We start from the raw sequence: 23,762 nt of genomic DNA, 5'->3' as shown, positions 1-23,762 counted from the left end.
TCCTTTAAATCACTGTTTTATCACTGTGCCCCAGGGCAAATGAGTCTGTGCATGGGCCCCTTGGTGATATCCCTCCCTACTATAGGTTGCTGCATTAAGGTGGGATCCCATGATTACCATGTCTCCATCTCTCCCAACCTTCTCTATGTGGTTCCTCTCTTGTGCGTTGTGCAGAACTGGTCAATCAGTCTTCAGTACGTCTTCGGAGGAATTGCCCTATCTGTAGGTGCATATTGAGTGTATCCGTGAGAGAAGATGAGTTCAGCATCTTCCCACACCACCATCTTTGACCCAATTCACTCTCTCTATTTTAACCAAGTTTTCAACCAAGAAGGACCCACATCCTGATAACACAGTATATTACAAGATAAAACAGAAACTAGCATCTACCACATGGTGTTCAGTGGCCTTTGAGAAAAAAGGGCAAAGTAAGTAAAACTGTCCTTTTCACCTCCAGTTCATAAAGGTCACCGTATGTTACAATCCTCTGGCTCCCAAAGTACACCCTCCGTGTGACTCCCGAACAAGTATACTTTCCCTCCACAGGAACACAAGGCTCTAAAATCATCTTTGCTTTTTCTCCACCCTTCATCCCAAATCAAAACTCCCTTTCTCAATCAGCTCAGTAAGTAAATGGAGAATCTAAGTTGGGAAAGACACAAAGGTTTCTCCCACCCAAGAGGTTGAAATAATAATTCAAGACCATATACAGGATGTTAAAATATCTCACAAGAACTCACTCACCCAAAAGTATTACAATAATTGATTTAAATATAAGGATAGCACTAAAAATACATTAAGCACACAGCCATAAATTAATGTGATCAGAATTAAGCTTTACATGAACCTCAAAATTAAGCCACTTAAGCCCAAACTGTTTTATTGCATTTATATACCTTTTTCAAAAACAATAAGAAATTTAGCACAAATCATAACTGTGATTTCACATCAGGAACTGGAACTGTATCATTTCAGTGATAGAATGCTGCCAGTAAGCAATAGGAACTATTTATAAAATGACCCAAAGGAAATGTCACACCCCTTGTATTTTCAAACCCATGAAAAATAACTGTAAATTAAAGCTGAGTCTGAAATCCATTTCAGTTCTAACTTTCCTCCTACCCAAGGAAAGGAAGCATATGTTAAGTTCAAAAGACCCAAACAAGAAATCAAAAAGCCGTCTATGAGCACCAACAAAAGATACTTTATATAATTTAACTACAAATGCAAAATTGCAATTCACTGCAATTATGCTTCTACTTACAGGCCATTGTGTTCTGCTGCAGGTATTTATTTCTAAATCATGAAGTCTGAGCAAAATGCCCATTTTTCCTAGCTAAAATGACAATAAGGATAAGAGAAACCAACATTTTAGTGATTATCATACTTATTACCATAGGTATCAAACTTTGATATAATAAGTATTTGAGATTGCTAAATGTACCATAATATCAGTTCTCCCTTTCTTCCTTAATAACACAACCCCCACTTTTAAAAATTGACATGTGGAGTAAGAACTCTTTTGCAGCAGGTATGGCCACATGGCTATGTTCTAGCCCAGAAGTTCTCAAAGTGGGGTCTGCGGATTTCTGGGAATCCCCAACATCCTTTTAGGTAGTCAATGAAGCCAAAAGTGTTTTCATAATAATACTTAGATGGTATTTGCCTTTTAATGTTCATTCTCACATGAGTGAGTATACAGGGGGATTTTTCAGAGGCTGTGATGCCACAACAGACTGAATGCAGAAGAGGAGTTGAGACTTCACCTATTTTCTGTTAAGCCAGACATTAAAGAGATTTGCCAAATGTATAGCAGTGGTAGTCTTCTCACTAATACCTGGGAAATAGTTATCCGCACACCCCCACCGCCCCGCCACACACACATAAGTAATATATGCTATGTAATGTTTCATTATTTTTTTAATAAACTAATTTTTTTTTATTTTTAAATTTCTAACACAAAATATTTGCATTACTTTCCGATTCCCTCAAACATGGTGGCTTAAAAAAAACATGAATTATCTTACAGTTCTGGAGGTCAGAAGTCTAAAAATGGGTCTTACAGGGCTAAAAGGAAGGTACGGGCAGGGCTGTGTCCCTCCAGGAGCTGGGAGAGAACATGTCCCTTGCCTTTGCCAGCTTCTACAGGCTGCCAGTACCCCCTGGCTCAAGGTCTTCCTTCCATCAATGACGTTACCTCAACCTCTGCTTCCACCCTTGTAATTCCTTCTCTGACTATAATGCCCCTGCCTCCCTTTTATTAGGACCCCTTTGATTACACTAAGCATGCTTGAATAATCCAGGATAACCGCCCCATCCCCAAATCCTTAATTTAATCACACACAGTCTCTTTGGCCATGGAAAGTAACACATTCACAAGTTCTGGAAATCTAGGGGTCATTCTTCTACCTACCACAAATTACTAAATATAACCCATATATGCAAAGCTCTTTGGGGTTCTCGACAATTTTTCACAGAACCACTGCTCTACCAAATGAACAGCTAAGGTAATTAGGTGGGAAAACTAAGAAAAGCTAAGTTACTAGCCGAAGTCATACGGAGTATGAATAGAACTTCAACTTGAAGCCAGGCAATTTGGCTACTGATAAACCTAATATGGCTCCACCTATGCTTTCCTTCCAACTCCAAACACCCACTGAGGTAAAGGCAAAAAAATAACGATTATTATTATTCTGTGGGCATTTTGCAGGCCTCAAATAAACAGTATGACAGAGCATGCAGAGGTAAACTGGGTGAGCAGGAGAGAGGACAAGTTGGAGAAGAAGGTGTTTAAAGTAATAATAATTTTCAAAACCTTATTTAGAAATATACAGTTCATTACATCCGTGAGAAAGAAGGAAGATGTTATGAATGCCCAGGTGTTCTGGTGCCAAGTCAGAAAGCAGTGAACAACTGTCCTCAGTCTAGAGAAGTGTGATTAGGACTAAAGCCCAGGAGATACAGGGAATGTGGGCAGCAAAGCACTGCTCTGAGTCATACAATGAGGCTTGGTGACCAAACTCTGATTTATGTCATTCACCTTGACAATGACTGTCAAGCCTCAGTTCTTAACACCATAAATGAAAAGGACATCTGAAAGGCTGTATTCTTGGGCTGTCTCTCTGCATCATTTGATATGACCAGAGTCACAATTTTATAGCGGAAAAGAAACTATACTTGGTTTCTTTTTCTCAGATAAATTGTATTAAAGGGATGCATAACTTTCTTATAATAATGACTTGGTGGTGATGAACTCCTTTAGCTTTACCTTGTCTGGGAAGCACTTTATCTGCCCTTCCATTCTAAATGATAGTTTCACTGGATAGAGTAATCTTGGCTGTAAGTCCTTGCTTCTCATCACTTTGAACACTTCTTGCCAGTCCCTTCTTGCCTGAAAAGTTTCTTTTGAGAAAGACACAACAAAGAAAGAAAACTACAGGCCAATATCGCTGATGAACATAGATGCTAAAATCCTCAACAAAATATTGGCAAACTGGATCCAGCAACGCATTAGAAAGATTATACATCACAATCAAGTGGGATTCATCCCTGGAATGCAAGGATGGTTTAATATTCACAAATCGATAAACATAAAACACCACATAAGCAAAATGAAAGACAAAAACCACATGAGCATATCAATAGATGCAGAAAAAACATTTGACAAAGTGCAATACCCATTTATGATGAAAACTCTCAGCAAAATGGGAATAGAGGGAGCATACCTCAATATAATAAAGGCCATATACGAGAAACCTGAAGCCAACATCATACTCAATGGGCAAAAACTGAGAGCATTCCACCGAAGTCAGGAACAAGACAAAGATGTCCATTCTCTCCACTCCTATTCAACATAGTGTTGGAAGTTCTAGCCACAGCAATCAGACAAGACATAAAAGGCATCCAAATTGAAAAAGAGGAAGTAAAACTGTCATTATTTGCAGACAACATGATATGGTACATAGAAAACCCTATAGACTCCACGAAAAAACTACTCGACCTAATAAGTGAATTCAACAAAAGAGCAGGGTACAAAGTCAATATTCAGAAATCAAAGGTATTTCTGTACACCAACAATAAAATTTCAGAGACAGAAACTGAAAGAAAAATCCCATTTACCATAGCAACAAGAAAAATAAAGTACCTAGGAATAAACTTAACCAAGGAGGTAAAAGACCTGTACTCAGAAAACTACATAACACTGAAAAAAGAAATTAAGGAAGATACAAATAAATGGAAGCATATATTGTGTTCATGGATGGGAAGACTCAACATCATTAAAATGTCCATACTACCCAAAGCAATTTATAGATTCAATACAATCCCTATTAAAATACCAATGACATATTTCACAGACCTAGAACGAATACGTCAAAAATTTATATGGCACCAAAAAGAGCCCAAATAGCCACAGCCATCTTAAGGAAGAAGAACACAGTAGGAAGAATCACAATACCTGATGTCAAACCATACTACAAGCCCACAGTAATCAAAACAGCCTGGTACTGGCAATAAGAACAGACATATAGATCAATGGAACAGAATAGAGAGCCCAGAAATAAACCCAGGTCTATATGGTCAACTAATATTTGACAAAGGGGGAGGAACATAAAATGGAGTGAGAAGAGCCTCTTCAACAAATGGTGTTGGGAGAATTGGAGAGGGACAAGCAAAAAAATTAAACTAGACCACCAACTTACACCGTACACCAGAATAAACTCAAGATGGATTAAAGACCTAAATGTAAGCCATGGCACCATACAAGTCCTAGAGGAAAACATAGGCAGGAAAATTTCAGATATCCCACGTAGCAACATTTTCACTGGTATATCTCCTAAGGCAAAGGAAATAAAGGAAAAAATAAACAAATGGGACTACATCAAACTAAAGAGTTTCTGCTCAGCAAAAGAAAACATCAGCAAGATGAAAGGGGAACAAAACATATGGGAAACTATATTTGCCAATGATACCTCAGACAAGGGATTGATCTCCAAAATATATAAAGAACTTATACGACTCAACACAAAGAAGACAGACAACCCAATTAAAAAATGGGCAAAGGACCTGAACAAACACTTCTCCAAAAAGGACATACAGAGGGTCTATAGACATATGAAAGAATGCTCAACATCACTAGCCATCAGAGAGATGCAAATAAAAAACACAATGAGATACCACTTCACTCCAGTCAGAATGGCCATCATCAACAAATCAACAAACAACTTGTGCTGGCGAGGATGCGGAGAAAAGGCAACCCTGGTGCACTGTTGGTGGGAATGCAGACTGGTACAGCCACTATGGAAAACAGTTTGGAATTTCCTCAAAAAACTAAAAATGGAACTGCCTTTTGAACCAGCAATTCCATTGCTAGGATTATATCTGAAAAACCGGAAACACCAATTCAAAAGAACCTATGCACCCCTATGTTCATAGCAGCACTATTTACAATAGCCAAGTACTGGAAACAAACTACGTGCCCGTCTGAAGATGAGTGGATCAAAAAACTGTGGTACATTTACACAATGAAGTACTATGTACCAGAAAGAAAGAAGGAACTTCTACCATTTGCAATAATATGGATGGAACTAGAGAGAATTATGCTTAGCGAAATAAGCCAGGCAACGAAAGAAAAATGCTTTATGCTATCGCCTATTACAGGAGACTAATGAACAACACAAACAAATGAGCAAAATTGAACCAGAGGACATAAGCCTATGATCTCATTACCTGAGTGTCTGTACGCATAAGCCTCACTTAATCCTCTCTGCAGCACTGCCTCCTGAGACTCAACAGTTTGGCTGAACTAAGTGGCTGGGTTGGTGAAGAATGGGGTGGTCTGTGGGCTTCACTTTAAAACTGGTTTCTCTTTTCTATCCTAATGGCTTGGACGGAAAGAGCCCAGAGGTCTGAGAGGGGGGAAAACCTAAACTATTTCCCTCAGCCCAAACTAAGTATAATGGGCAAAAGGGTTTTGGACAGGTGAGACATGCCTGGCACACCTTCCTCCAAAGAAGCCCTTTTTTTCCCTAAAGTGGGGCATTGAAAAATTAATCCCTGCCCTTTGTCATCTAATGGTTATGGATTGAATGATGCCTTTTAACCCTGTTGCCAAATCGTTGCCCCCAGAATACAACAAGGATGCCAGCCTGTTAAAGCAAGCATGTTGTTGTCCAGGGACAGCCAACAGACCTGGAGTTTGCACGATCCTTCCCCATGTGGGAAGGCCACCCTCCCCTCCACACCCCTACTCTTATTAGGGATTTCTGGACCCAAGGGTAGATAGGACGACGACCATGTCCAGCTTGAAGCAGCTAGAGGAGCTCGAGACCTTCACCCATTGTCCTTTATAAGATTATAAAGCATCTTAAGTCTGAGAGGGGGGGTTTGTTATTTTTTATTGTTTAAAAACTTAATTAATAATTTTTTTTTAAAGAATTATATAAGAAAGGGTGAAGCCAGAGAACTTGTATGTACAAACCATGGGCATGGACTGGGGGGAACGGGTGGGATTGCTGGGGGAGGGGTGGTGCTGGGCAGAGGGGAGCAAAGGGGAAAAAATTGGAACTATTGTAACAATATAATCAATAAAATATACTTAAAAAAAGGTTTTTTTGAGAAATCAGTGACAGTCTTACAGGAACTCTTTTGTAGGTAACTCTGCTTTTCTCTTGCTGCTTTTAAGATTCTCTCTTTAAAAATGATGCATAACTTTCAAAGGGACACACATTTACACTAACAGAGGAGCAATGGGAGGCTCAAATGGCCAGTTATTGCTCCACCAGATGAACTGCCTGGCCCAGGCCAACCAAACTGGGAGCAGCAGCAGTTGAGCTTCCTCTCCATACATCCAAGCAGCATGCACTTGTGAATGACTGCTCCCCAGCCCAGAAAGCCGGCCAGGGATTTCTTGGGAAGCACTGGCCATTTCTGGTAAGCTTCTCCAGGGCTACTTCATCTCTTTTCCAAGGGGAGTGCTCAGCTAACCAAACCAAAATAGCAGCAGCCGTGCCTGGCCTGACAGCCAACCATAACTCAGAAGATGAAAACAGAGAGTTAGTAACCACTCCTTAGAATTTGCTATCCAAGGGAGAAAAAGCCACAGAATTATATGATATTTACACTTTCCAAGTGAAAGCACAGGATCACTAACAGGCAGTCCCTCAGAGAATGTCTAGTCACAGAGCTCAGCATTTCTTAGGGATGATTTCAGTGTCAGCCTTTCCTATGATTACACTAGTATCACAAGAATGCCACCCGTGACCTACAAAGCATCAAGATTTTGCAGATTGGAAACATTCCTAATATAACACTTTCATCACAAAATTCTAATCCACAGTATACACTCACATGTCAGATCTGCAAAGCCTCTGAAAAGGTATGGCATTCTCCTGCAGAATGAATAAACTATGACATCAGCAATCTCAAATGACATCTGTTTTGAAATAACAAATTTTTTTACATGCCAAAGTCAAAGTCAATTTAACATATTATGGACCAAAAACTTCATGCTGTTTTCTACGCCTCTTAAGGGGATGAAAAATGTAGACAGGAGTTTACAGACATGATACGTCTCATTCACAACAGCAAACATCAATTTTCTGCACTCCATTGAGAAGAAGACGCATCCACAGGCATAGAACCAGGTATTCTGGATAGAAAGAAAAATGACACTTTAAAAGAAAACAGATTGGGAGGCATAATAAAGGGGTGCTGAGTAAGAACTCTATTCTTATGAGTTATTCCAAAAGTAGTAATCCTGATATCCAAGGAAGTAAATATTCAATAGATTAACTAGAAAAGAAAAAATAAAGGGAAAATCAGGCAACAGTGTAAGGATATATAGTACGAAATATGAGTACAGATTTCAAAGAAATCACTACTTCGCTATTTCCTATCCCTAGGTGAAATAAAGTAATTTATCATATAAAATTTAAAAGGTTTAAGAAAATTCATAAAGGGTATATACAGAAAAAAAAAACTGATTTTAAAATATTATTTTGGCACCACTAATTTAAAAATTGTGGCCAACTCGATATTTGCAGGACCCTTATGCTACACTATAATTAGATTCTGAATAAATTATTTGTAAAAATACTTCCTAATGCATTGGTTAAGCTCCAGGTAGAGAAACAAACCCCAGGAGGATATGGGAGGAACAGTGCACTGAAATCTGAGCAAAGAAGAAAGCAGGAGTTGCCCAGAAGGCAACTATGAACACTAGCACTGGGACAGACATCTAGACAGTCAGCTTTCAGCAGTGTGGGGAAAGCCCAACCTGAAGCCAAGATCCCCTAAGGAAACAAAAGTGGTCCTGGGTCTATAGCATCCTCCTGGCTCCTATTACACACACACACATTTCAAAAAGACCTCAAGATCCCAAGATATAATAATGTAACAAATATTAGCACATAATCAAAACTGCACACTAGTAAACAAGCTATAAGCCCTGATTTATACCACCAAGGATTTCAGACACCAGCATTATCAAACACAGAATATAAAATAACTCTCTTTGGTGTTGTTAAAGATATGAAAAATGAAGTAAATAAAATGAACAAGCAAAAAGGGCCATCAAAAAACTCAAGCAGATATGAAGCAAAAATAGAGCTTTTAGAAATGAGGAAATATAATAATTTAAATTAAAAAGTCAAGGAGTGGGTGAAATAAAAGATTCAACCCAGCTGAAGAGAAGATTACTGAATTAGAAGCTAAATCTTAAGGAAGAAATTACCCAGAATGAAACAAGGAAAGACAAGAAAGAAAATGTCAACTACAAATTAAAACACAAAAGAATAAAATGTGAAGTTCTAATATTTAATTAAAACTAGGAGACAACAGACATGATGAAAGAGAGACAGTATTCAAAGCATTATTGGTGAGAAATTGTCAGAGCTGATGAATAACACTGCAGAACCCCAATGACAAATAAACAATCTCAAAACAAGCCAAGTCACCTAACAAAAGCTAGAACGTGAAAGACTACCTTTAGATTTCCTAAGAGCAAAACTAAAAGCCATAGGACGGTGTAACAGCATGGTCACAATACTGGGAGAAAACACCTGTCAACTAAAAACTCTGATAGTGAAATAAAGATGTTTTCACATAAATAAAATTTGATAGATGTTACCATCAAGAGATTCTAAGGGAAAAAAAATCTGAAGAAGGCAAGTCTCACCAGAGGAAGGTTATAAGATGCAAGAAGGGAAAAGCAAGATATTGTGAACATACAAATAAAGTTAAACATACCATCTGTAAACAATAACAGAAACATAGAACAGAACTGAAACACTGAAAAAGAGCACATAACATGGAAGGAGACAGTTTTCATTAGGTGTCCTATGAATTTTGTATTATTCCCAGAAAGGATTAAAAATACCTTAACTACTGATTGACCTTAAAACTGTTATGTGTACACTTTCAGGACAATCATTAGAAGAAGAGAAACAATGCATAATTTCTAAACCAGCAGATGAAAAAAAAAAAAAACCTGAATGAGAACACAAACCAACAAAAGCTTCAATCCAAATGAAAAAAATGAAATTAGCAATAAAAATGGATCAAACATATGGAGTTAAAATAGAGATATTAGAGTATATTTCAAGAAACAAAATTAAAAAATTAAAACAGAAACAACATTGCACTAGCCATATAAAAATGCATTGAAAATATTTTTCTACATTAGTCATGAATTCTGTGTTCCAAAGATGCTAAATAACAGAAAGATGCCCAGACACGCTGCATCTCCCTCCACAACTAAGAAGGAATACAACTACCTCAAAACCAGAAACAACCAGGGGTTCCAGAAAATCAAAGCACATGGAAGTCCAGCAAACAAAGATATAAAGAAGAAATACTCAACCAGACAGGTAGGAGGGGCGGAGCCCTGGCGGAGAGGACACAGTGTGGTGGTGGCAGCAGCGGCAACAGCAGCAGGCTGGCGCAAAGTGCAGTCACACGTTTTAAAAAGTCAGGAGGGACACCTGGGGAGCGTTCCCAGCTCCTCACCAGAGCAGCTCACTGTCCCAGCTCTGGGGAAAATCAAGCCTCATTGCTTTTGACTGTGCAAACCAGTGGGGGTTGAGACGGAGGCAAAAACTGCCCATCTCAGCAGAGTCCGCTTGTTTAAAGGGGCCCCCATGGGCCTAGAACATCCGCAGACCCACCCACTCTGGAAACAACAGCCAGGGCAGCAGTAGAGGGGCGACAGTCCGGTGCGGAGGTGGTAGAAGTGCCTGGAAAAGGGGCGAGTGCTGGGCAGGTGGCATTATTCCTTCTCAGACCCCTCCCCCACATACAGTGCCAAAATGTGGTGAAACAGGTCACCCGTTACTGATGAATCCCTAAGGCTCCGCCCCTTACAACGTAAAAGGAGTGACAGCTCTCCCTGGGACACGGAGGCAAACAAACACAGGAGACTTCTGGCCAACATGGAGGCCTAGACAGACATGCTCCATCTCCCTCCACAACTAAGAAGGAATACAACTACCACAAAACCAGAAATAACCAGAACTTCCAGAAAATAAATGGAAGTCCAACATATGAAGTTATAAAGAAGTGGTGCTCGTCAGGACAGGAAGGAGGGGCGAAGCCGGGGAGGAGAGGTCAATCTGTGCTGTCCGCGGCAGCAGCAGTGACGGTGGCAGGACAGCGGTAAGCACAGACACCCGTATTTAAGGGGAGGCGAGAAGCACCTGGGGAGCACCCCTGGCTGCAGACCAGACCCATCAGCTTGTGATTCCAAAGCTGGGGAAGGCAGACCCCCATTGCCTTGGACTGTAAGGCCCAGAGGGGGTGGGGATGGAGGAGGAGGCTCCCGGTCTCTCAGCGGAGAGTGAATAGCAGGAATCCATCTTGGATCCCCACCACTGCAGAAAACGCCACAGCGTGGTGAGAAGGGTCACCCAGTTGTGACGAGTGCAGAGGGTTCTGCCCTCTATAGCGTAGGAGGTGTGACAGCCCTGCCCAGGAAGCAAAGGTAAACACAAAACTGTTCAGAATGGCACAGATCATGGTAGAGATCCTCCTGGTGATGCAGCTGATCAGACAGCAAATTTCTAATCTAACAAAGCAGCAGATAGGAAATCTTTCTGAGGCTCAGTTCAGAGCTTTGGTTATAAAAGCACTTACAAACCTAACAGCAGATCTTAAGACAGGGAAGAAATGAAGGCTAATCCTGCTGAAATGAACAAAAACACATATGAAACTAGTGGTGAGGGCAAGAAAACCAGGGATCAAATCAACAAATCGGAACATAGGGAAGGAACAAACAGTCAACCAGTGCAGAAACAGGGAACAAGAAGTGAGGAAAATGAGAGGCTCAGAAACTTATCTGAAAGCTATAAGCAGGCCAACATCTGAATCATACAGTTGCCAGAAGGTGAAGAAGAAGACCTAGAAATTGAAAAATTATGTAAAAAAATAATGAAGCAGAACTTCCCAAACTTGAGGAAGGAAATAGACTTACAGGTCCAGGAAGCACAGAGAGTTCCAAAACAACTGGACCCAGGGAGAACCACACCAAGAAACATTATAATCAAAATGTCAAAAATTAAGGAAAAAGAGAGAATCTTAAAAGCAGCAAGAGAGAAGAGAATTACATACAAAGGGATACCAATAAGACTGTCAGCTGATTTCTCAAAAGAAACTCTGCAGGCAAGAAGGGACTGGCAAGAAATATTTAACGTAATGAAAAGCAAAAACCTACAGCCACGATTACTCTATCCAGTGAAACTGTCATTCAGAATAGAAGGGCAGAGAAAGTGCTTCCAGGACAAAGTAAAACTGAAGGAGTTCATTAGATCCAAACCACCATTATATGAAATGTCAAAGGGACTTGTTTAGGAGAAAGAGGATCAAAACTATGAACATTAAAATGAAAACTGTATCACAACAACCAACAACAGAAGCTAGGGAACCGAAACAAAGGCAAACTAAGTAGGCAACGAGAGTTTGAACAGAATTATAGGCATGGGGGAAATTATGGGGGGAGGTCAGCAGGGAGGGTGTAGGGGGGTGAGGGAGGGAGATGGTACAGGAATTAAGAAGCATAGTAGGAGGGAGTGGAGTAGATAGGAAGATGTTGAGAAGAACTATATGCACAACCAATGGGCATGGACTAAGGGTGGGGGACAAGTGGAGGGAGGGATGTCACTCGGTGGAGGGGAACAAAGGGAAAAGAAATTGGGACATCTGTAACAGCATAATCAATAAAGCATATTAAAATAAAAAAAGAAAGAAAGATGCTCAATGTCCATATTAATCAGGAAAATGCAAATTAAGACCACAATAATATACTATTTTATATCTACTAATCCTGCAGCAGAATACTAAAAGTTGGAAAGAAATGGAGGAACAGATAAACTATAATAGATTTTCACAACAGAATTTTCTTGACCATTAAAAATTAATTTACTACCACTACATGCAACAAGTGAATTTTAATAACTGAGGGAAAAATGCAAATTGCAGAATACTTCATGCATTGTACCATTCTTATCAAGCTTAAAAAATGAACAAAACTAATCAACACACTGTTTGGATATATACATAAATATAGTAATCATGTGCCAGAATGGAAATTAACTAACCAACACTAAGAACTGTTTAGTTCAGCTGATTTTTACTTTTCTTTAAATCATCACTCAAGGCTATGTTCAACGATTTTAGAGATAGAGGGAGAGAGAGAGAGAGGGAGAGAAAAAGAAAGGTAGATTGGTTGCCTCCTGTATGTGCCCTGACTAGGGATCGGACCCGCAACCTAGATGTGTGCCCTAATGGCGGATCAAGCCCACAACCTTCTGGTGCACAGGATGATGTTCCAACAACTAAGCCACCTGGCCAGGGCTTGTTTTTACTTTTGCACAAGATTTTCTCAGTGAAGGAAGCAGTTTATTGGTCTACGTTCTAGAGCAAGCTCTTCGTCTTACCTCAGACACACTGCGCAGCACTGGCCCAGACTATTCAACTGCAGAGAAGAGGGTAGAATTTGGGACTGTAATCTTCCAGAATAAAGAGCCTCAGTCAAAAGCAATTCCAGATTTTAAAAAAAGGTCTGGCCCCAAATGACTCTCCACGGCCTCCTTATAACCTTTCCTAATAATTTTTTCTAAAAAATTAAACTTTTAGTAACAGTTTTGGTTAAAGATGAAAAACAGCTTACACTAAGGTACAAATGTTCCTTAATTCAGGTGGCCTTTCTCCTTTTATATGTTAAATGTTAAACTTTTAAATGTCCTGGTTTATGTAACTTCAGATCCAGCAGCACCCTTTTTTGTCATTTCTGTGACTCAGGTGGATATTATTTCCTGTGCCCTTTGTTTTATGAATTTCTACCAGCGTGGCCCAGGTTGATTTCCTCTTCCTATGAGAAAGTTGGCTTCTTCCATCCTTTTCCCTCCAAATCTTGACTGATTTTGACCAGGGGCACCGCAAAGGCTTGGAAGATCCCTCCATCCATTAGAGCCTCACAAAAATCCCAGAGCAAAGAAGGGGCTATCCTGAGGAACTTCAGATTCATGAGATCTTTGGGAATAAGTAAAACCATGAGTTTGACTTACATGTTGTCTTTCATACACCCTCCATCATGCTCCTACTTCACTGTTCTTGAAATTCAGAGAATCCACAACTGCCTCAGTCACTGAAGCTTTTTGCCTGGAACAATAAAGGCAGGAAATGAGAAAGACGGCAATCGGAAGGAACCAAAGAATCTAATGGGGAAAGAATCTCTCTTCTAGAATTAATCTCGACATTTAAAAGAAAGGGTTCCTGGAGTTAAGGAAAATCTCTACCTTAGTCTAAGGAATTGTTCATCTTTAACCACAACTATTAATACTAATTTAATGTTTGTATAGGAAACCATTATTATTTACAAAGAACTCTCACATGCATTTTCTCATTTGAGTCAAAAGATGTTGAGAACAGGCAAGTAGTATTTTAAAATGCAGCAGCCGAACTTCCCCAAGGTTAGAGAACTTTCCCATGACCATTCAGCCAGCAAGTATCAAGGGAGGGATTAGAACCACCTCTATGACTCCTAGTTCTAAATCCTTCTATGGCACAGAATGATATAATGGTTTCAATTTGAAAAGCAGTTTTATTATTTCTTCTTGCACTAGATTTACTTTCTTAGCCAATAGAGATAGAAATGGCTTTGCCTTCTGAATAACACAGATATTGTGGTAGGATTAAATGTTTATTTACCAGAGACAACCCAAAGGGTAGAAAATCCACACCTAGACAGTTAAGAAATGCATGTATCTTTTTCACATACCCTCCTTTTCTCTTTAAGTCATCCATGATTGCTGGACTTTTTTTTTTTTTTAACTTGGAAATAACTTCAAGCTTATTGAAAAATTGAATAATAACAGTACAAAGAATACCGTGTATTTTTTACCCAAACTCACCTACTATTAACATTTAACCCATAGACTTAATTAATTCACACTCTGTCTACAAACAATATTCACCCAACATTTTCTTTTCTGAGCCACGTGAAGATAAGTTCCATACATCATGGCTCTTCACATCGAAATAGTTCTGAATTTATTTCTTAGGAATATGAGTATTCTTAAATAGCCATACTATTTTTTTACCATCTTAGATTTAATACTGATACAATATTTTAATCTACCAGCATTTTGAATTAACCCAACGTACATTAGAGCATTTATTTTCCTCCAACTCAGGATCCAGTTCAGGGTCAGGCATTGCACTTAACTGCCATTAATCTGAAACACACACCTTTCCTTTGTCTTTTATTACACTGACACTTTAGAAAAATGGAGTCCTCCCCCCTTTTTATATGAATAAAAAATTTCCTTTTGACTTATCTGACATTTCCTCATGACTCAGTTCAGGTCATGCATTACTAGCCAAAGAAACTACAGAGGTGATGTTTTCTTCTCCAGGGATCACATCTGAAAGCATACACAGTCCATCTGACCCTCCTTGGCAATGTTAATTTTGATCACCCAGCCAAGGTTTTGTTAATAAGTAATTGATGGGGAGATGCTTTAAGACCATGAAAATATCCTGTCCCTCAGGAAAATTTCCCCCTAGATTTAGCATTTGTTGGTGACCCTTGTCTAAAGTAAACATGACTGTGATGGCCACAACATGCTGACCATTCCAACTCCAGCACTCCTTCCACACTGTCAGTCATTACTTAGCATTGTACGTTATTTGTAACCCTGGCTGGTTTGGCTCAGTGGATTGAGCATCGGCCTGCGAGCTAAGTGTCGCTGGTTCGATCTTCCAGTCAGGGCACATCAGAGAAGGAAAACTCTGACTCCAAAAAACCTCCGCTGCCTTGCGGCATACCTTTTCAGGGGAAAGGCTAAGGGAGTAAACCCCGACAGAAAATCCGGAGCCGGAGTCCCTAAGGCGGTTTGACGTTGTAGTCAACACCGGCAACTCCTGCGGCGCACCTGAAGCCAAGCTGTATTGACTCTGTCTTTCCCTTGGATCCTTCACCTGCGAAGAGAGGGGGGGTCTGCTGCATGGGCAACAGCAGACCCTCCATATCACCCTGCCCAGGCTCTGTAGCTTCAGCTCCACTGGAGAGGACACTCCAGCGTCATCGCAAGATGTCGATTCAACACGGGAGGAGACAGATACCGTGTCACTCCCGAGTCGGACTGCACAGCCATTCTCGGCGGTGCAGATAGACTCTTAAGAAGCTACACCATCGTCTCTCGAGACGGACGGCTGCCGACGACGTTATTTGTCTATGTATCTGCTTATAATTAACACGGATATATGAAACCCTGCTTTTTCAGTGCTTTATAATTGATCACTGGACTTAATTATTTTGGCGCTCAAGCTGTCTCAGATTTAGTCAGTGACCCCCGCTTTACACTGGCTCCTTTATCTCTGTAATATGTCCCATCATTTTTCATACTTTTGTTTTCGTACTTTTTGACATTAAAAAAAAAGTTCTGGGCTCATCTTGGACCTACCCCAGCTCTTCTCTGGATGCAGTCATTTCTCCGAAAAGCCCTGGTTTCTTTCATTGGAGAATATTGTTAGAGACCAAGATCTAGTACAACACGGTTTTAAAGGCATTGTGTGTTTGTGTTAATTACTTTTCATTTTAAATATAAGTCACATTTTCCTGCCTCTTTGCAATTAGGAGGTATTCAGTTTGATTCCAATGGCAGTTAAATTACAGGCAGATCCTCTGAGTCCTGCCAGGCTTGGTTTTACACTTGGTTAAGACAGGTCTATTTCAGTTTCGTCTGCAGTTCTAGCACATGGCCCTTACTCCTAAGATGTGGTCTTTCTGATGTCTCAGTAAAATGGCGAAGGTGCTCAGCAAGGTCTCTCCACCCTCGCTAGGCCAGAACTCCCCATTTCTCTCAGTACTACAAGACCTCTGGTATGGCCACTCTCTTCCAAACCTGGTAGCGGATGCACTCTGCTAGGTCTCACCTTATATACATACACATTCCAGCTTCTAGGTCCCCCTAGCATCGCTCCTTCCTCCCTGTACCTTGCCATACATATTCCAGCCTCTTGGGTAGCCCTGAACATGAGAGCCCCATGCTCCCTCAGACTACCCTCCCAGGACGAAGGCAGGAAAAGTGCTCACGCAGAACACCAGGGCAAATGTGGGTCTCACTTCACATGACTTGCCTCTCTCAAGGATCATACTGCTGGCTGCCAGTTGTCCAATGACAAGTAACAACTGCCTCATAGGGTGCCCAGTTCCAGCTTACCACCGGAGGGCAAGGCCAGCACCAGAGTCCTCTCTCCCTCATGCCTCCATTAGTGATGCTTGAGGAACGTGGGGCTGCTCTATTAGAGGGGTTAAGAATAAAACACTTTGAGCATGTCATAAACGTTCTTTATTTAAGCATTTCAAAGAAATTCTCTAACAATCTGTTTCTTAGAAATGTATGTGTTTACTTATATTGCAGTGCTGTGGCAAGAGAAATGCTCTCTAGTCATCAGGCAATTCCAAACACAGTAACAGGGAAGTATCTCTATCCCTTCTACAAAACTGAGACTCACTTCAGATAGCCAGCTGGCTATCACTCCAACACATTACATTTATTTCTATTACTCTTCCTCCAAATGGCATTACAAAACACTACAGTCTATCCAAATAAATGGAAGTTAGTTGCTAGTCTTCACTTTTCTTGTTTATGTGCATGGACTTAACCTGGGGGTAGAGAGAAAACTCCTTTTCACATATATCATTTTCTGATGTATTTCCATTGCTACTTCTAAACACTGGTGAGAAAATAACTAGGAAAAAAAAATAGTAAAAAGCCAGTAGGTTTGTGTTCCCAGCGCACAAGGACAAGCAGCATTCCAGTGGGTCAGGCAGAAATGTGGGACGACCTCCTACTTCTTCAGCAGGTTTTCTCCACATTAGAAATGCACACTGCAGCCCATCTCATACATTTTCCCAAAGGGAATCAATGCATGCAAGTTACACCTTTTTTTGTTTTCCTTCAAGTTCCCTAGAACTAAAGGTGAGCATCTGATGTAAACACAGTGTCTATTTGTCCTTTGGCCCTCATCACTGTCCAGGCACTCCCTATCCTCTCATGTCTCTGTGACTTCATGTGGCCCATGCTGAGTTCTGTTTCCTCCTGTCAGCACAGCTGTACAAATTCTTCTGTGGTTCCCACTCCCCAGGAGTACAGTCAGAGCCCCAGGACTTGATAAAACAACTCCTTCATGATCTGCGATCTGCTCCCTGCTGGCCTTTCCGTTTCATCTGCCTGCCATTTTCCGCCCCATCACTAGTAAAAACCTTGAAGCCATTTGCCTTCAGGAAACACCCCTTCCTCCCTTTCTTCTCTTGACTAATGCACCGAGGCACGACAGTCCCTGGAGAATAGTTCATGATCACCATTTAAAGCTGGGTTAGTGCCCCAACCCTCCTATTCTCACAGCACTTGTGCTCACCTTCACACTAATCATTTATTGAACACTTAAGATGTGCTAAGCACTATGGGAACTTAACATGCATTATTTCATTGAGTGCTCCTATAAGCTCCGTACAGTAGGTGCTGTTGTCAGCCCATTCTACAGATGAGAAATGGGCAGAGAGGCTCAGCAGCTTCCCAGTGTCCCACATCTGGGGAGTGAAGGAACCAAAGAGCTTACAGCCTTTCCATACACAGTACCAAACACAGTTAATGGAAGAATTAACAGTGTAACTGTGTTTCCAGGTAAAGGCCCAGAGCAGCAACAAATGGTGACCTCATGGCAACACTAAAAGGGTAAAATTATATAATAAGATGAAAAAAATTCAACAGAATTCTTCAGAAGAGGATACCATAAAGATACTCATATAAACTAATATCAACTATGAAACTCATAATAAAGACAAAAATATTTCATCCAGACAGGGTGGCCAGCAATTTCTAAGAATCCGAGAATATCAACATGGCTCAAGCACAAAATGTTTGTTTAAAAATAGTGGGAGAAATGGGGAAGAATGTTCTTACTTGAAACAAAAGAAAAAAAATAGTACTATGTCAGAGATTAAAAGAACCTCTCAGAGGAAAGAATTTGAGATATTTATTTAATTAAATCAATTCCATTCTCAAAAAGTTCACATACTGTACAATCAATAGGATCAATCCTCTATTAGGGGTAACAGATTACTTCCTACACAAATTGAGTAAGTGAGGATTAGTGAACAGGTAAAAATCCTATTGTACTCCCTCTGGGCCCTGTGTGTCATTGACCTAATATGCTCATTTCTGGCTCCAGATTGTGGAGCTGCAGAGTCAAAGAAGGAAGCATGAAAAGGAACATCAGTGGCCAGCTGCCTCACAAATGCCACACTGGTATCTCATGAAGAATAGGTCAGAGAGGGTGACTGTTTCAGTACAGCGTATCACCTCACACAGGTATCCCTCTTTGTATTGCAGATCTGGACTACGAAAGAGGACATACAACCTTATGTCATAATAAATGTCACCCAGGGTCGTCAAACCGATCAGTGCTGGGCTCTACACTTCTGGGAAGAGTCAAAAAAAAAAGAAGAAGAAGGAAAGGAAGTATCCAAAGTAGGTATGTAAAGATTGCTGAAACTTAACTCAAGGTATGAAACTCACATGGAAGGCTTAACCCAGGAAACAGAAAACAAATATGACTACTATTTCACATCTCTTTAAACACTACCCTGCAAAGAATGGGCAACGTATTTCCACTTCCACCAAAAAAAAATAGCACAGAGAAACAGTTTTAACCAAAAATATGAGAATTTTAGCTTCAATATGAAGACTTTTCCAAAAGCAAGAAATCTTATCTAAGGAATATGTATATGCTCATGACATGGTTGGTATGATAATTACCATTGAGCAACGATCCCACATTGATATCCAAGTGCCATTGGTATTCATGATTCTGCCTCATGGAAGTTACAATAATAATAGATAACACAGAGGGAAGACCAGCTCTGCTAGACAGTGGGATTTACACCCAATATCCTCTGTTTTAAAGTCCAATCTCTTAACTACATGAAACTTATTAGCTATAAAATGGGATCCTGTCTCATGAGGCTCTTGGAAGAATTCAGTAGGTTAATCATAAAATATTTAAAATATTTAAGTGCGTACCACATAGTAAGCACTTAATAAATGTTAGCTATTATTATCATATTTAACTTTGCCTGGGTCAACTTCCTCCAGTTATTCAGTCCCTGATTCTATCAAATCCAAGACAGAGAGCTTATGTCAATGAGGCAAATACAACTTCAAGACAGAAAAGAACCTGTCATATGTGGGCAACCACTCCTCGTAGTTTAAGGACCTGTAGCCCTGGCCTGAGCATGACGAGCCGCCAGCTTTCTGGCCACGCTTGCCTCTAAGTCTCAACATAAGGCTGCGTGCGGAACATGAATGACAACCACTCAGAGGGTTGCCATAGGAATTAGATCAAAGAGCGCTTGTTATGCTCATTATGCTTTAGAACTTGCTCTGCTTTCCTTATCAGTAATGTAACATAAACAATCTCTAGCAAGGAGTGTATGAAACCTTGCATCTGGTCAAGATGTTTTATAGACCTTGACTCTAATCAGTCAGTGTGATTCCTGAATTAGTATACGTTTTCTGTTACTGTCAAACAACTGAATACAATAGACAATTTATGAATTTTAGCCTTGTATCTCTCGTATGTATCCTCTTCAATAAAAGACATGAGGGATGAAGGTTTGGCTGCTGGTCTCCACTAGAAAGGCAGCCACCTTCCTTCCCCCAGACATAATAAAGTGTCCTGGCTAAAAGTTTGTTCCACCGTGGTCACGAAGCCTCTGCTAGACAGAGCAACTTCCAACTGAGCCTAGGGTGTGTGTGGCACCTCTGCCATAGTCATATGCTTAACCATTCAGCCCATCCACATCCATCCACTTCGTCAACAGACTTTTTATGGAGCCCCCATCATGCGCAGAGCACTGGGGCAGGCCCTGTGTGGAATATAAAAACAAAATGACATAACTCTGCTCAAAGAACATCACCATCTTATCATTAACCCAAACTCACTATGTGCCAGGCACTGTTCTAAGCAGCCTCAGGACCATGTGCATGCATGTGGGTCTGTATGTATATATGCTCTTTTAATCCTCACGACAACCCTTTAAAGTGAGCACCCTTTACTATCCCCAATGAGAAACTGAGGCACAGAGAGGGTACGTAACTTGCTCTAGGTTACACAGCTTACAATTGCAGAGCCAGGACTCAACTCCTGGCTGTCCAACTCAGAGTCTCGGCTCTTCCCCACTCGATATATACTGCCTCCCCCAAGACCTGACCACTAAGAACTAGAGCAAGGACAGACTAGATAAGGACCAACAGAAACATAAATACTGTGCAGTGCTTAGGAACAACTTGTCCTATCTTTACACCTGACAGAGACTATGAGTCCTTTACCTACAAAACAACGTGTTTAAGCACACCGTAACAACCCAGACCCAAAGTCATCCTCAAAACACCTGTGTCTGCCACTCCGATGAGCCATCTCCTCAGTAACTTAAAACATGGTGAGGGAAAGAGGAGGGCTAAGAACAGGGGCTTAGAAATCAGATACCTGGGATTCAATGACTGGTCCTCCATTGTGACCTTAAACTAATTACCTGACCTTTCTCTGTGCTTCAGTGCCCTGGTTGTAAGGATTAAATTAGATAATTTACATAAAAAGCCTCGTTCCAGTACCTGGTACTAAGAACTATATAAATAAAATAATAAATAAGTAAATAATAAAAAAAAATTGCTCTTCTAGGTCAGTCTTGAGCCATATGGGAAAACATCAAGTAGACAATATCGGTCTATACACCAAGAAGAATTCTAACTATAGAATTTGAAATACACTGTGGATTCATTAAAATATCAATAAACATGAACTATTCTAACTCAAAACGTTATTATAAATCGGTGTTTCAAAATGCTTAGAGATTTTTTTTAATCATCAATTTTAAGTGGTAAGAATAACTGTTATGCATGTACTGAGGGCCTACTCTGTTCTTAGTACTATAACACACACTTGACAAGTTATTCAGTCTTCAAAACCACTCAGAGGTTCGTCAAATGATCCCAGTTTTGCAGATGAGGATTTTGGGCCTCGGGGTTAAGTGATGGGCTCCATGTCACATTACCATAAGCAGCAGAGGCTGTGGTTTAAAACTGGAAGACTCACCATTGAGACCACCAGGGACAGAATCTCAGGGTCACACAGCCACTGTGCAAAGCATTTCCTTAGTACCAATCAGAATTTCACTGAGCAACATTCAGTGAAATCCCTTTCTCATCCCCAAGATGTGCTTTAAAGGTCATATGTCCATCCATCAAAGTGACATGCTAGTACAAATCTTATTCTACCATCCAATTTAGTCATAATGTCCCTTGGGAACACTGTCAGATAGGCGTAATTTACAAATTGCTATTGTTATTCAAAAGTGACTAAATTTCCACAACAACAATCTGGGTTCTAGAGCTCAGACATTGGTGAAAATGAAGTAACGTCAATGTGTTATGAAGTAACAAAATATGTGTTTAGGTGAGAATGGACAGAGAAGGAAAATGTAAACCCTCTTCTAATTTTGTTTAGATCAGAACAGTCTTACTACAAATAGCAAATCTATGACTCTCTCACTTTTTTATGCATGGTTTTCTGTCACCCCCTCTCTCCCCAAGAAAAAAAGAAGGCAGAATGAACATTCACTGTGTAATTCCTAAGACATGAGTCTGCCTCTAATACCCAAATATGAACTCCATCCCTGAAGGAAGAGTCCATGTTTTTGGTCACTACTGTATCCTCAGCACAATACACTGCCGGGTGTCCTGAAGGCCTTCAGTAAATAAGGGTGGATTTTCATACCCAGCACAATGCACAAATGTAGAGGAGAAAACGTGTAAAGACCTGCCTGAGGAAGATTACTTATCCCGTTCCAGCAGGCCTCAGCACCAAGCTGTTCTTTGGAAACTAATACGAACAGAAATGTGAGATTACAGGAGAATTTTTTTTTTATTAACATATAATATGCTTTGGGGCAAAAGTGCCTCCCAACCCCTTTTGATTATTCAAAATATTTGCCTATTTTGAAATACTTACTGGCCTAAAATATGCCTCCTAATCTGCTATTTCTGAAATATGAATCATATATGCAAAAGGTCACTGCTAGCATTAGGTTAAATGAGACTGACACAAAGAAGACAAAAGCTGGGCCAACTATAGTTTAATAAAGACACAGGCTGTACACAAATAATTATAATACAATACAATGAGAGCATTTGGCAAAATAGAACCAACTGCTGGAGAGGGCAGAGGAGGAAGAAATAACTAACCCTGCTGCACATTCCAATACTACGGTTACAGCAAGAACCTTTCTTTCCCTAATGTCCTTTGCAATTTCCTGTCTATTCCTCATTATTTCCTTTAGAGCAAAAAAGCAGTACAGTCTATCTGTATACTAAATACTTAGTCACCATGCTCCTCAATTATCATCCCACCCCCATGAAAAGCTGCGCATTGCTTTAATGTATGCTAGTTAGATAGAAAGTTCTTAAATTAATGATCAGCCACACTATAGTACTGGCTGCTAAGACACACACACACACACAACTTGAGTGTTTAAGCTGTATCAGAGGTTTAGGCCTCACTATTTCCTCCCAAATCCATGGCCTTCTTATAGCTGACTAAAATTATATTTACTAACTGGCCAAACGCTTAAAGATACAAGCCAAATGAATGGTTTATCTAAAATTGGGACACTAGCATTAGCAAGTTTGTTTTATTGAATTATTTAAGTGTATCCAACTCCAGGAGAGATTTAAGGTAACACACAATAAAAGACACATGCACTTGCAAGGAACACTCACAAATACAAAGCCATGAAATAAAAAGAAGTCGATTTTCCAACCACTAGATAATGCCATTAGTGTGCTTGAACAAGAAAATTATATCAAAATTTCTGTTAGCCAGAGCATAAAGGGAAATATAGCAGGCCAGATAATTCTGGTCAAAGGAATAATATTAAGGGTTTTTCACCGTGAGTACTGAGAAACAGTCATCTTTTTTCACAATGGCTTGTACAATACATGTAAAAGCACTGTCATGTGGTTTCTTACATTTTTACTAAATAAAGTCTATGAGCATAATATTAAAGTGTACCTAAGGGAGGGTCCTCAGGGAGGCACTGGTAACGTAGAAATAAATACCTTTGGTTTATATCAAGCTTAAAAATACTAAATAAAATGAGTAAAAACACATTAGGTAGGAAGAAAGGATAGTCCCCAAAAGAAAACCTT

The 23,762-nt window shown here is 40.1% G+C and overlaps 1 protein-coding gene across 5 annotated transcripts in view; it reads right to left on the bottom strand.

Moving 5' to 3' along the window:
• SGMS1 (sphingomyelin synthase 1) overlaps positions 1-23,762 on the bottom strand; it is a 290,955-nt gene that overhangs the window by 170,615 nt on the left and 96,578 nt on the right. For 3 of the 5 annotated variants that reach the window (XM_090278031.1, XM_090278030.1, XM_090278035.1), the window contains exon 3: positions 13,557-13,650. The exons of 1 other annotated variant lie outside the window; for it this stretch is intronic. The gene's annotated coding sequence lies outside the window, so the exon portion shown is untranslated. Of the gene's footprint in view, positions 1-7,568; positions 7,646-13,556; positions 13,651-23,762 lie in introns of those variants that run through there. One more of the 5 variants, XM_090278033.1, reaches the window with a different exon arrangement.

The sequence above is a fragment of the Furipterus horrens genome, unplaced genomic scaffold, assembly GCF_987537825.1.
Source record: "Furipterus horrens unplaced genomic scaffold, mFurHor1.1.pri manual_scaffold_5, whole genome shotgun sequence".
Lineage (NCBI taxonomy): Eukaryota > Metazoa > Chordata > Mammalia > Chiroptera > Furipteridae > Furipterus > Furipterus horrens.
This window is presented reverse-complemented; position numbering and strand designations above follow the sequence as displayed.